General features: G+C 45.3%; 1 protein-coding gene across 6 annotated transcripts in view; it reads right to left on the reverse strand.

Annotated features, from left to right (window-relative positions):
• Positions 1 to 9,610, reverse strand: part of LOC142151041 (uncharacterized) — a 76,025-nt gene that overhangs the window by 64,539 nt on the left and 1,876 nt on the right. For all 6 annotated transcript variants that reach the window (XM_075206304.1, XM_075206303.1, XM_075206305.1 and 3 more), the window contains exon 2: positions 9,596 to 9,610. This exon is cut by the window's right edge and continues 16 nt beyond it. The gene's annotated coding sequence lies outside the window, so the exon portion shown is untranslated. The remainder of the gene's footprint in view (positions 1 to 9,595) is intronic.

The following is a 9,610-nucleotide window of genomic DNA, read 5'->3' on the forward strand; positions in this document are numbered from 1 at the left end:
GTCAGTGTTTCTCAGAAGTTCCTCTGATCCAGCTTCATAAGACTGCTAAGTGACCTCACACAATACCATACGGCCTCCAATGGTCCTCTTGTGGCCAGGTGTCTTGGCCGTCCCAACACCCAGTTAGTGCATTGTGCTCCAATTGAAATCTGTCACAAATGCCTGAGTTGGGGACTTCTGGAAACTTAAGGTCTCTGTTTAAATTTAATTTCAGAAATTTAAATATTTTTTCTGTCTTACAAAATGTAAGTGATTAAGGTGCTCTGAATCCCAATGGTTTACACAATTGAGGCAATAGCATCCTGGCATCCGATACCTTCCTGGTCACACCAATATCACACACCTGAAACACACTGATTACATTTGACAGTTCAGACTGCTCACTACACACAGGTTACACAGATATCACACACCTGATTCACAGAGATCACTAGAAACAGGTTACACTGGTATAACACACCTGATCCACTCTGATGAAGGCTTATGAGAAAGGGTGGGCTACACAAGCTCACACACCCCTAGGCTGCCATCATTAAAATTGCACATGGTGGCCTGGCTGGTGGTTTAGGGGTCCCGAATCTTAAGAAATACTTCTATTCGGCTCTCTTAACACAATGTATTCAGTGGAATTCTTCTCCTGGCTCTTAAAGTTGGGTCGATATGGAATCTGACTCGCTTTTTCTCTCTCTCCACTTCTACGCTCCTCTGGATCCCACATTCCCCATGGCCACCTGAGGCCCACTCCCATCCAATCATTAACTTCTCCCTTAAAACTTGGTCTCCCTGTAATTGTATTTATAAATTGGTCCCTTCACTGTCTCCTTTTGACCCTCTCTGTTATAAAACCGATTTTTCTACAGCTGTTCACCCTCATCCTTGGTTTTTACCTGGACTTCATTTTATCATTGAACTCGCAGTGCAAGGCATCTTTCCCACTTCTGCTACTCTTCGTGACACATACGCACTTCCTTCTACAGCTTTTCGTCAGTATCTGCAAATCCGTATTTTTTTTTGTGTATCCTTCCCCTCATCCAAGGGCTTCATCTCCTCTCTTTATTTTACCCTTACTTCTCTTACCCACCCACATACCCTCTCATGTTATGAATTGGGTTGGGGACCATGGTGAGATACTGGACGAGGAGGACTGGTCGGACATCTGGGAAGGGATCTCCAAATCTTCTCTTAATATTAGGGATAAGGAAAACTCCTATAAACTCCTTTATCGTTGGTACCTGGTTCCAACCAGACTCCATAAAATATTTCCTGATTCCTCTCTCCTTCGATGAAGAGGGTGCCAGGATTCTGGTTCGTTTTACGACATTTGGTGCTCTTGCCCAGTCTTGCAGAGGTTCTGGTCGGAAGTTCATGTCTTCGTCAACACTCTCACAGCTACTGTTCTCTCTTTCCAACTGGAACATGCCCTTATACCTCTGCCCTTTCAGGACCACCTGTAAAATCACTCTCAAACAAACTCAGCAGACACATCTTTAGTGCAGCCATTTGTTTAATAGCTGTTTCCTGGAAAGATCATTACTATGTAAGTCCTTAAGGTAAAGATGTGGCTTCCTTACGAGATGGAGTGTATGACTAGCATCCTGAGAAATCCGTTATTCTCCTTTCTTAAAACATGGACCTCTTGGACCAATCTTAATAATATGCAGTCCCTCTATTCCTAATGCTGTCCTGCTCTTTGGTGGCTCTGTCCCGTGTCTTCTCTCTTATGTTATCCCCCCTCCCTTCCTGAGGGACCCCAACCCCTCTCCCCTGCACTCTCTCTTATCTGCTCCCCCACTTTCATTTAACTCTGATAAAAATAAAAATGACTTCAAACACACCTATGTTCTTGTTTTTTATTTAGCTTTGTTTTTTTTCATTGTTGCTAGAGTCGCTTTAGCTTTTTTTTTTACTCGCTACTACATGTATTGTATTTTATTGTGTTTGTAAACTCTACTGCTGTTGTTCTACTTTGATGTGACCTCACTTTTGTGATTGTGTCTGAAGTTTTCAATAAATCGGTAAAAAAAAACAAAAACAAAAAGAAAAGTAAAATAAAACAAACCTGCACATCGAGTCTGAGAATGGCCCAAAACGCAGCCATACTGGGCTCCAAAGTTGCTCTCGGACAGCCCTGATACTATGTCACATTGATCACAATACATAGGTCACATTGATATCAGACACCCAATATACAAGGATCACTATACACAGGCATACTGCCAAACATTTAGTTTTGTCCTGTTGGGACAAAGTGGTGCACCACTAAAAATGGGATTTTTATACTTACGTAAAATCCGTTTTTCTTAGTCCATTGGGGGACACCGGTGACATTGGGGTATAGAGTAGGATCTGGGCAAACTGGCACTTTAAACTCCTGTTTAACTAAGCCCTAGCTCCTCCCTCTCTATACCCCACCTCCTGTCTGAGCCTCAGTTTATGTTTAACCAAGCCCACAGAAGCGGAGATAGAGAGAAAACAGGAAAAGAGAATAAAATTAACAAACAACAACATTCTCTTAACAACAAGACAATATGTCAAACAGTAGGAGAAACCAGAGCGTTAAGGGTGGTATCCTGGTGTCCCCCAATGGACTAAGAGAAACGGATTTTACGTAAGTATAAAAATCCCATTTTCTCTTGCATCCTTTGAGGGACACCGGGGACATCCCAAAGCTGCCCTACGGGAGGGAACACTCAAAAGAAATGGCACGAAGCATCTTTCTTCTAAAACTTGCATCTTTGGATGCAGACACATTAAATTTGTAAAACTTAGTGAATGTGTGTACAAACGACCACGTGGCTGCTTTACACAGCTGTTCAGAGGAGACACCATGGCGGGCCGCCCAGGAAGCACTCACAGACCTTGTAGAGTACGCCCGGAGACTTTCTGGGACAGGCTCCCCAGCCCCACTATAAGCTTGACGGCTAACAGCCATAATCTACCCAGCAATAGTCACTTTAGAAGCTGGCCAGCCTCTTTTGTGAGCATCATAGATAATCAAAAGATCCTCAGTCTTGCGCACTTTCTGAGACCCTTTTGACATAAAAGCGCAAGGCTCGGACAACATCGAGATAACGAATAAAATTATCGTTATCTGAAGACATAGCCTCAGTCAGGGGAGGAATGACAAGTCCTGATTTAGATTAAATCTAGACATGACCTTAGGAAGGAAAGAGGGCTTGGTTCGAATAACTGCCCTGTCTTTAATAAACGCAAGAAGAGGAGACTTGCAAGATAAAGCAGCAAGCTCTGACACTCTGCGTGCCGTAGAAATGGCCAAAAGGAAAACCGCTTTCCAGGTTAGAAATTTGAAATCTACTGTATTCATAGGTTCAAAAGGCGGATGCTGTAAAGCATCGAACACCAAATGCAAATCTCAAGGCGGTACCGGCGGAAAATATGGAGGTTGTACATAAAGAACACCCTGAATGAAAGTTTGCACATCAGGTATGACAGCAAGTTTTGTCTGACCGAAGACCGAAAGAGCCGACACCTGACCTTTAAGAAAACTAAGACGCAAACTTGCATCAAAGCTGAGGTCCAAACAAAACACCCCCAGAAAAAGGTATGGTCTCAAGATCCTTTTTTGACGCCACATCAGCCTCCCAGGACTTAAGCAAGAGAGTGCGACGAGTCGAAAATACAGAGGCAGAAATACGTGCCCCAATCAGTCCCGCGTCCATAGCTGCCTCTCCTAAATAATCTGTCGCCCTCTGAATTTGCTCCATTAATGGAAGCAATTCAGAGGACGGCCTGCCTGCCAACAAACCTTCAGAAAGCTGTTCTGACCAGCGTTCCTAAGCTTTGTTAACCCACACAGATGCTAAAGCAGGCCTCAGAGAGGCACCTGCTGCCACAAAAACGGACTTAAGGACAGCTTCAACCTTACGGGCTGTACCATCCTTAAGAGTGGCTGTGTTAGGAAGAGGAATAGTAATTACCTTGGCTAACCTTGCAACAGCAGCATCCACACGTGGAAGCGTCTCCCATTTAGCAAGAACTTCAGGAGGAAAAGGATAACATGACTGCAGTCGCCGAGACACTTGGAACTTCCTTATCTGGGCAAGCCCAAGGCTCTGACAACAAATCTTCCAACTGGGAAGAGGGCGGGAAAGATAAATATTTATCTTTCCAGCGTGCAAAAAGAGAAGGCTGTGCAGCGTCAGGAAGTTCTTCCTCAGGAAAATCAAGTGCCTGACGCACAGCTTGAATTAATTGTTCCACACACAGACGATCAGAGTGAACCTCCACCACCGAAGGAGCCTCCATATCCGAATCCACTGCTAATTCACTCTCCTCCTGGGAACCACAGTCAGAATTTGACTAATTTCCCTAAAGAGGTGCCGACACCCTCTTACGCTTCCGTGAGGAAGACGGTGCGGCCGGATGCAATATCCTTTTTAAAGAGGTAGAATCCGAAACCAAACCCTGTACAGATGTTGCAAATCTCTTGTACCCAAGCTGGTTCTACAGACTCTGCCAGAGTAGAAACAATCAAACTCTGATTTAGCGCACTAGAACCCATGTCATTCGCTACAGAAGAAACGGATTCAGAAGATGGTGCGGCCACAGCCTGTGACCGCACAAACTGAGCAAGTTCAGCCACCGTATTAGAGAGAGACCGAGCCCAGGCAGGTTCTGCCATATCTGAACAAGCAGCTGCTGTATCACTCAGTACACTCTCTGAGGGCCGGTAGGCTGCGCTCCTGACTGACCAGATGGCAACTTAACGTGACAGACAGCAAAGGTGAAACTCAACATAGATATAACACCAGCCCTACGACGCATGGATTCTTCCCTATCTGACATGTTAACAGATGGGACAAAACAGACAGAACACAGTATAAAAAACAGTGCAACAAAACACAATATAAATAACAAGCAGCACACAAAACTGAACATAAAGTGAGCCTGTAATACAGCCAATAAAGCCCCACAGAGAAAAAGACAAACTTTTGAAAATAAAAATCCCCAACTCTTTACCTTACAAGACTCAGGATAGAAAAGGGGAGAAGCTGGAGCTATAAAATTGCTGTCTATTTTGGTGTCTGCACACAAAGGAGTGAGAGACCACCAGGGAGGAGTGCCAAAGGGGAAAACACCACCCCCCAGGGCCCAGCACTGGATTGGCAAGTGTCCACAGGACAACCCCCTCAACCAATCCACTGCCTAGCAGGGCTCACCATCTTAGTGACACTAGCCTGACCCAGTCCCCTGGTCTAAAAATAGATTTTTTTTTTTTTACATGACTGCTTCTAGAAAGAAGCAGCCTGACTCAGGGGACATACTGCCTGACTCAGGGGACATACTGCCTGACTCAGGGGACATACTGCCTGACTCAGGGGACATACTGCCTGACTCAGGGGACATACAGCCTGACTCAGGGGACATACAGCCTGACTCAGGGGACATACAGCCTGACTCAGGGGACATACAGCCTGACTCAGGGGACATACAGCCTGACTCAGAGGACATACAGCCTGACTCAGGGGACATACAGCCTGACTCAGGGGACATACAGCCTGACTCAGGGGACATACAGCCTGACTCAGGGGACATACTGCGATTTTCAACCACTTTGCTGGGAGAGGGTTTCACTTACCTGCTGCCATCCCTCCTCACGCAGTGTCTGCAGTCTGCTGGCTGTCAGATCAGTAGGACGGACACAGCCTGCGGCGACTGTGCCCGGCTCCTAGGAGGGCATGAAAACGTTGGGAGAGGGAGGCTGGCAACAGAGGCACCTCTCACAGCACCTCCGATCCCCCCCTCTCCATATAGCGCACAGCCGCGTACTGCATACTGCAGATTCCTGTTCCCTGTCCCCCGGCCAGTAGGCAGATTAATTGCAGGAGCTTTATATTTGAAGGCTGCAAGCTCGGGGGAAACCGCTGCACCTTGTTCCTGATGCGGGCCCATACCATCGGAGCCGCAGCCAGGAAGTGCGGAAGCGGTGATTGACAGCCGCATTCTACCTCAAAGAGCTTGCGACTGTCCGGGACTTAGAGCAAAGAAAAAATTAAATAATAAAATAAATAAAAGTAACAGAAAAGGGCTGCTCAGAAGCCCAGACACAGCCCGTTCGCCAGGCACTTAAACTAAACTGAGGCTCAGACAGGAGGTGGGGTATAGAGGGGGAGGAGCTAGGGCTTAGTTAAACAGAAGTTTAAAGTGCCAGTTCGCCCTCTCCCTACTCTATACCAAAATGTCCCCGGTGTCCCCCAAAGGATGCAAGAGAAAAGGCTGCTCCAGGTTGTCGTCACACCATGATGGGGTCATGCCAATCCCTTCAGTGAAATAACCCTGGAAATACTGCACACACCAGCAGCAGGTGCACAAAGCACCCGGTCCAGCAGTAACCATGACATACTGTACCTCCCCAACAGAGCTCTAGGCATACCCCCAACAAGGCATGTCTGGAGCCCAACACAACGATGAGCGGCCCATGCCACTTTTCAAAAACTTTGGCCCTGTGGGCTCAAGCCTGGAGGACACCAGTCTAGGACCAGGGCTCCTCCAAGCAAGGTTTCCACATTATCTGGGCACTTATTCAACGTGTTCTCTCTATATGTAAAGGATCACACCTAGGCAAGTACACCATTTTATAAACGCCAACATTTAAGACCTGTACATTGTACCCTTGCTTTTCAGTAGGTCCTCACTGTGCGCAAGTCACAGGATTTGTTCTTGAGCCCTGGACCTTCTCTTCTTAAATATATCTTGGTGGAGATGTCTCCTATCCCCAGCCTAGCTTACACTGGACTCACTTCCTCTCCTGCTGGCCTCTATAGATGCTCTCCAGTGGACTGTCCAGACACCCCTTTAATAATTTATGTATATTTGTGAACTGATCCCATTTTTAAAATGGTATAAAACCTTCACTATTGCTGTTATAGATACAGGGTTTAATAATGAAACTCTAGGCCAGGGGTCGGCAACCCCCGGCACGTGTGCCAAAAGTGACACATCGACCACTTCTGTCTGGCACTCCCCAGCTGTTAAACTAAAGAAGCCGAAGATGAGTGAAATGGAGCTGCTGTGTGTTTGGTTATCTACGGCTGCTTTAGTGAGGCAGCTCCTGTGGATGATAGATGTGTACTCCAGAGGTAAGTATGAGGCATAGGAGGAACTGGGGGCACAACTATGAGGCATAGGAGGAATTGGGGGCACACCTATTGGGTGTAGGAGGAACTGGGTGCACACCTATTGGGTGTAGGAGGAACTGGGGGCACAACTATTGGGCGTAGAAGGAACTGGGGGCACAACGATTGTCTGTAGAAGGAACTGGGGCACAGCTACTGTGTGGCATAATATGAATGTTTGTTTGTAGGTCCCATTACTATTATAATGATATTAGTGTTATAGAATAAGTAATAATGAAATAATATATAAATATATATACACAGTGGTCAAAGAGAATACTTAGTAATTAGTACGATCAAAACAGTAAAAGGAGTGACGTATGACACACCAACATATATGAGCACACTTCGACCTCTCTTTCTCTCGCATATATATATATATATATATAAAAGAAGTTTGTTTGTAGGCGAATATCCTCCACACCCCTGCATCGATTTGGATGAAACCAACGCGAGGTGGTCGAGTTGGATCCCGGGCAAATAGTAAGAGGTTTAGGGACCTGGTCGGACCTCCCATTAGTGTACGCTGACCAGAATTTAGACGTGGTGAGCCTGTTCTGGGTCTTCCACTAGATGGATTTGCTTTGTTTGTCTATCCGGTTGTGCATTCAGAAACCCCTGCACTGATTGGGATGAAACCAACGCGAAGTGGTCCGGTTGGATCCTGTCTAGGTTTTAGGGTGGTTAGGGTCCCGGTAGGACCTCTCGTTGGTATACGCTGGCCAGAACTTTGACCTGGGGAGTGTTCTGGGCCTTCCACTGGATGGATTTGGATAACATTTAATATAACAACAAAAAAGACACTGGGCAGCCACCTAATGGGTGCGCTGAAAGAGCCTCTAAGCTGCCAATTACTTTTAAAATGTTGAGTAGTCATTATATATATATATATATATATATATATATATATTCTGTGTGGAGTTTGTATGTTCTCCCTGTGTTTGTGTGGGTTTCCTCCAGGTGCTTCGGTTTCCTCCCACACTCCAAAAACATACAGGAAGGTTAATTGGCTGCTATCAAAATTGACACTAGTCTCTCCCTGTGTGTGAGTGTGTGTCTATATTAGGGAATTTAGACTGTAAGCCCCAGTGGGGCAGGGACTGATGTGAGTGGGTTCTCTGTACAGCGCTGCAGAATTAGTGGCGCTATATATAAATAAATGATGATGATGATGATATATATATATATATATATATATACACAGACACACACTATATGGTGGATATGAACACTGAGTGGGCTTCATAGGTATTATGTTTCTTGGACTTCAATATATCATCACATTGTAGGAAAGGCAGCTATCATTCTCAGAAATCTTCAACAACTACGATAAGGAGGACAAATGTGACCCCATTCTAGTGAACATATACCAACAAAAAGGTTCCCAACATTAAGTCACTTAAGACCCATCTTAGATAGTTTTGGATAATTTCAGATTTTACAACTTTCAAATCTCCCAACACGAGCCTTCGAAAGTCCCCAGAGAGCTTGGATGTGCTTTAAGATTAAATCACTATAAAAGAGACACTTCAGGTAATTATATCCATAAAACCAGCCTCAGCTTACAGCCCAGACAGCTTAACTTCCCAATTTTATAAAAATTAGCAAACATATTAGCCCCCAAATTTAACCAACCTGTTTAACACTATTTTACAGAGGGCAGCAATTTACTTTGCAACAACCAAGGTCATCATCGTCGTCACCCTAAACCAGGCCCACAGTCATGCAGTAACTATAAGGCCATCTCACTACTGAACGTCAACTTAAAAATCTATGATAACATTTTAGCTACCCGTCTAAATTCGGTCCTTCCACAAACCAAACTGGGGTTGTCCAAAGCAAGCAGGTGTCAGACAACACGAGGTGTACAATCATCTCATCTACAATATCTATAGCCAGAAACTCCCAGCCCTCCTAGGCATTTAGCAGCATTTCGTGGGCATTCATGTTCTACACGTTATCTTCAATGGGTGTTTAGGTAAAATTATTATCAGCAGTGTCCGCTCTGTACAATAACCCTCAAGCAATGGTTTCCACAAACAGGATATCCTGCTTCTGGTTATGAAACCCAATCATCCCTCCTGAATCTCTGGAAGGAATTAGACTCTTATGCCGCTCTCGGGCTATAAATCTTCTCTGTGTTTCCTTCCCATCCCCTCTTCCCTCCTACATGGACAGGTCAGGAGTAACAGAGTGGGAGTACCGTGGGCTGGACTGGGTCAGATCAGGATTCTAAGCAACGTCGCTCACGTGGAGCCGAGACCCCAGAGAGGTGGACAGGAATCATTATTATTACTGTGATATATATATATATACTTCCAGCATCCGGTCCACCCCGGGGATCACTCGGTCACTAAGGTGCCCCTGCAGGATTGAGAGCTCCTGGGTCTGAGTTATCTCTCACAAAAATAAAAAAAGGAAGAAAAAAGAAAAGACATTAAACAAGTTTTTATACTTACACCAGAGTTGATATT

This window comes from Mixophyes fleayi, chromosome 4 (assembly GCF_038048845.1).
Source record: "Mixophyes fleayi isolate aMixFle1 chromosome 4, aMixFle1.hap1, whole genome shotgun sequence".
Classification (NCBI taxonomy): Eukaryota; Metazoa; Chordata; class Amphibia; order Anura; family Limnodynastidae; genus Mixophyes; species Mixophyes fleayi.